General features: G+C 41.8%; 1 pseudogene; it reads left to right on the top strand.

The window, feature by feature from the left end:
• The first annotated feature begins 379 nt into the window (after positions 1–379).
• LOC136650340 (5S ribosomal RNA) lies at positions 380–496 on the top strand (annotated as a pseudogene).
• Positions 497–5,393: the final 4,897 nt, after the last annotated feature.

The following is a 5,393-nucleotide window of genomic DNA, read 5'->3' as shown; positions in this document are numbered from 1 at the left end:
ATGGGTACAATGGATGAGGTCAATAAAGCACAGTACCATTCATATTTTCACAACAGATCTGAAACAGCATTAATACGCTGGTGTGGATTACAGTAGTAAATGAAAAACCTACCTCAGCATACATTACAATGTTGCTTTGCAGATGCTAGAAAAGATGTACGAAATTATTGATGCAATCCTATAATCCAGTGTTTCTCAAACAGTGGACTGGGACGCACTTGGTGGGTCCTGCTGAGTCTCCAACAAAAACACGGGCGATGAAAAGCTAAAGATGATTAATTGCCTCAAGCCCCGAGGCTATTCAAAAATCAGATAGCCGTTAACTGCCCTGCAAAGAGCTGAGCTCCTGCACTTTGCAAGCTTGTGTAAATATAAGGAGATAAGCAACTGTTACCCTGCACATGCCTGATCTCGTCTGATCTTAGAAGCTAAGCAGGGTCAGGCCTGGTTAGTACTTGGATGGGAGACTGCCTGGGAATACCAGGTGCTGTAGGATTATACCATAGTCTTTCGAGACTGAAGGTTGCCAACCAACCAAATGTTTGAGCATCTTTTTTCTGCTGTGTTTTTTCCCAAAAACCAATGGGATAGTGGGGCCAGGTGAAGGCTGGGTCACATAACTAAGCTCCTCAAGGCTATTCATTATGGTTGCCTCATTATGAGAAATGGATTGAGTTTTTTTGCAAATAAATAAATATTACTTGTAAATAAATAAATAAAAAATATTATTTCTTTCTAGGTTTTTAAAGTCTCATAAAGCAAGGCGAGTCCCAATAAGAGTGGCATTTTAAAAAGTGGGTTCTGGTGCTAAAAAGTTTGCAAACCACTTCTCTGATCTACTGTGCACCAATTCTGACCTACTGAGGGCCCAATCCTATCCCACTTTCCAGCGCCAGTACAGCCACAATTCAGTCCCAAAGTAAAAGAACAAATGTTCCTTTATGTTGAGAAGGTGTCCTCGACTGCCTCCTCCCACAGCAGGATGCAGCACATGCCCTGTTGGTATGGCAGCATCAGCATTGGTTCGATAGGATTGGGCCCTTAATATCCTAACATAAGTTACACAGCAATATCGCTACTGTTTTATTGGGTTTGTTTAAATAGGTACATTAGAAATGACTTCATTTTCAGTGTGGTTGTTTTCATTTATCTGTACTTCTCACACAAGCAAAAGGAATGTTTGTGAACATTTATTACGAGAATCAATTAGGGAACCAGTCTAAACTTGCTAGTCTCACACAACTCAGGGACTCTAAAATGATAGGTCAGGACTCATCAGTGGACCACAAAAACCTGAATGGATGGATTGCCAAGCTGCCGGCTGCTTGAGACCAGACATGATGGATGAGATGCACGGGTTGTAGCAGTACACAACACAAATGACCTTCGTTTGCCTTCCAGCAGGTGCAGCAAAGCACAGCATGCCTTAATGTGTGGCAGGCAGAAAACATTGTAGGGCATGCTTTGCTACCAGACAAAATTCTAGACCCTTATGCTGTGAAAGTACAGTGTTGGAGCCAGGTGCAATGGGCACATGCATCGTACAATGTTGGTTAAACATCAGGCCTTCAGAAATAAGACTGAAAGTTTGAGATGTGTGACATCCCAGCTGAGAGGTTTCCAGGAGCACACAAAATCCAAGTATTTAAAAAAAAAAAATTGTCAGGTTTGATGCCAAGTTCAACCTGCAACAGAAAATTCTTGTTCCTGTTCCACTGCGATGTTTTGAAAACTTAACTCAGTACCAGATGAGATCTAAAAAGAGTCCCTTTGCTACATGACTAATGTCTGAGCCTTGTCTTGTATCTTTAGGGCCTTAGCCCTTTATCCAATTTGTTTCTCAGATTTGTCCCTAGAGGGCCCTAGTAAATACAAAAAGATGAGGAAGAGGAGGAGCAGCCAAAGAGAGAAGAAACACTGTAACAGTCTGGCAATGAAGAAAAAAGTTGATGAAGAAGCCTGATGCCTGCTACATCCTTATCAGGGACAAGATTCAAAACAATCTGGCAATGAGTTTGTGGATCCCATGGGTTGCAAGCAGTTTTGACTCAGTTCCATCTCTGCCCAGCGTTGCTGCTTGCCAAACCCTTACTCATGCATGCCTAGTTACAATCACCATCTCAGCGACGAAACGGAGGGAAGTTATAACACTGGGTAACAGGACTGGGTAAGCAAAACACATTCTGGGTAAGCAAACACTCCTGTTCATTTTCTGTTCATGGTGGTTCACTTTGGGCTGTCTGGTCCAGGATCCATTTGGAGGGCCCCAATTAATTTTTGAAGTCTCATTTGTTTTTTTCTTCTATTTCAAAATACATGTACAGGGTGACCCAAAAAAAACAAAAAAAAAAAACAGAACCCACAAATCTTTGACTAAAATTGTTAATTTTAATTTTTCTTCTTTTTTTCTTTCAGGGTATACAAGTCGACAAATCTTATTTAAAAGTCTTAAGATTCTACAGACCTTGGCTGTGAACCTGGAGCCCCGCAAAAAAAAGTTTCCAATTCAGTCCCACGGCTAAGGGGCCCCACACCTAAGGCTGGCCCTGATCCCTCACAGCCACACATAGAGAACAGCTGTAGGATTCTGTGTTTCAAAGTCTACCTTCAAGTGAGAGCCCTGGAGAAATTCACAGGCTAGCGTCACAGAGGCTCTGTGGGGATTGCACCTAAAGCACACAGCCATGCAAAAACCCAAAAAGCAATTGTACAACTTCTCCAACAAACAGTTGGAAACATCCATTCCCATCCACACCTTGCATTGTAGATAGGAATTGCATGGGGTTACATTGCCTTCTTGCTGTATCGAGGGCATTTTGTGTACAAAAGATTCACAAAGAAGGATGGATTTTCTCAGTGTATGTGTCTGCATCTGTGTGTGCTGTTGATCTTTTCTTCCTCTGAGCCATTTATTTTATAAGGTCTACATTCTTCTGAAGATTTATGGCAAATGTGTGATATAAATGTCAACATAATCAAGGTAAGTAACAGTGCTAGACAGCAAAGTTGGATGTGTCTTGAATTATATAGCAACTGTTATAAAGACATCCAAAATTCCCTTGCAATTTTTTTTTGTTGTTAAATAACTCATGGTGTCGTTGGCTATAAAATAAGAAATATTGTAGTTTTCACTATCAGTGATTTTCATATATTTGACAACTGTAAATACATTTAATAACATTTGATAAACAAGCAAATCTTACGGGCATTTTTATCACCTATTAAACATCGTATCATTTTTGGTTTGCTGTGGGACGATATATAGCCTATCGAATGGTGTAGAGTCCAAAATTTACTATGGCATGATAGATGGCTGATGTAAGTTAATAAATACAGATCATCTCTCTTTCTAGGATGCTTCCGTAGAGTAATATTTATTTCCTCTATTTTTGTTCTTCATATCCTATGTTATTAAGACAGGACACATCAATTAAGACTGTTCTGTGTGTGATTAATTACCCAACATAATTGCTATGAAACATCATGTACCTTGGAAACTTAGAAGAAGACTCTGAATCACCATCACACCCAAATGTATAAACTTCCCATAAGCATCTGTATGGCTTCTTGAATGATTCCCATTTATTTCTGGTAATTCTGGAGAAAAGCCTTGAGCTGCTGAAGTCATCTTTAATATCCCTAAGCATATAAGTTGCTGTTTTCTTTCATAAAGCACTTTCATTTTCTCTTCCAAATTCTGGAGGAGGCAATAACATAAATCTGAAACTCTCTCTCTCTCTCTCTCTCTCTCTCTCTCTCTCTCTCTCTCTCAGGCATTATATCCCTCGAGCAGCATACAAAACAAAATATCAGATGTCCCCCATGGTGAAACCATTTTTAAACAGCTGTGTAGGATGTGCCAGAGCAAATCACACTCTTGGTCAATCAATTCCATGACATGCCTGCAGCAGAGGCCAATGTAACATGGCTCCGAGGAGGCCAACTTGTCTGCTCCAAGAGTTCTCTATGCAATACTACAAGCAGGCACATTCTTTCCGAAACTGATCTCATCCCAAGAAGCAGGTGATGTTGCAGCAGCAAGTTTTATATTAATATTTGATATTAACGGTCCAATTCTGGTCTAAAGTTTTCTCAGAAGAAATTCCCACTATGTTGCGTTGAACTTACTTCCTAGTAAATTTACTTTTGAGATTTAGGCTAGAATCCTTACTTGAAAACACACTGTTTCAATGATTGTCATAAGGCTGCCTTTAAACACCATCTGGAAAATTGTATGTCTTTCAAGCCCTAAAAAGCTTAGGGTCAGAGCCTAATCCTATCCTTCTCCCCACAACTCCCAAATATGCAGCCACACTTATTTCTCTGTAAGCCTGCAGCTCCACAATGGGTCTCCTCAAACCTGCACCAGCTCTGCAGCTGATGCAAGTCCAACACGAGAAAGGAGGCAGCGAGGCTGCTGATGGAGGGCATAGGTTTCAACATCGGCCATCACTGCTGGACCCAAACTCTCCCACAGACTCCGGGCCCCATTTCTCCCCCTTCCCACCCAGTTTTGCCCCCAGCTCTGTTTTCTCCTCCCCCACATCCACTGCTGCTTTACTTGATCCGGTGGCCACAGTGGGGTCTGGCAATGTGCAGGGAGTGCTGCCACCCTGATGGCAGTTCTCCCAAAACAGCTACCAACTAAGTGTCCCATGTGCTGTCACAGCCATTTTGTGACAGTGGAACTTCTTTTTGCTATCGCAAAGCATTCCAGCCAGCAGATCAATCCCGCATAGGTTTGGACTGCCGGATACCTAACACACACCCTCCAAACCGCCCAGCCACTGAGTTTGTCTGGTGAGGCCCTCCTATGCCTTTCTTCATCTTTTGTCTTTGGTTGGCAGAAACAGCCTTCACTGTTGTGGCACCTAGAATCTGGAACTCTCTCCCCCAGGAGAACCACCAGACCCCTTTGTATTTTGTTTTTTTGTGGGCTCCTGAGGAACTTTAGCACGCATTTAGATGCTCTTTGTGCAATTTCTGCTAGTTTTATTTTTCATTACTAATCGATTTGCTATTGGTTCCCTTACTTTGTATAGCATGCTGTGGTTTTATGATTGCCACTCTGTTCTGTTGAGTGAAAGGATGGAATTTAAAAAAAAAAACCCTAACTAAACAAACAAGCAAAACCAGTGACTGATCATAGCACAGAAGCACACGCACAGACAAGGGCAAAATATTTTTTAAAAGATAAAAATTGGGGACTGTAGCAGCGCAATGCTTCTTGGGAAGCACACAAGGCTTGGACCTTGTTGCCTGAGGGAGTGCAGAGTGCACTGAGAAGCTGAGACTATGAACAGGGGCTGATGGAGCATGGAATCAGAGCAAATGAATGAGACACAGCAGACAGCTTTGAATGTAGAGATGCATCAGTGAGGCTTGAAGCTGGA

Source organism: Tiliqua scincoides, chromosome 4, assembly GCF_035046505.1.
Source record: "Tiliqua scincoides isolate rTilSci1 chromosome 4, rTilSci1.hap2, whole genome shotgun sequence".
Classification (NCBI taxonomy): Eukaryota; Metazoa; Chordata; class Lepidosauria; order Squamata; family Scincidae; genus Tiliqua; species Tiliqua scincoides.
This window is presented reverse-complemented; position numbering and strand designations above follow the sequence as displayed.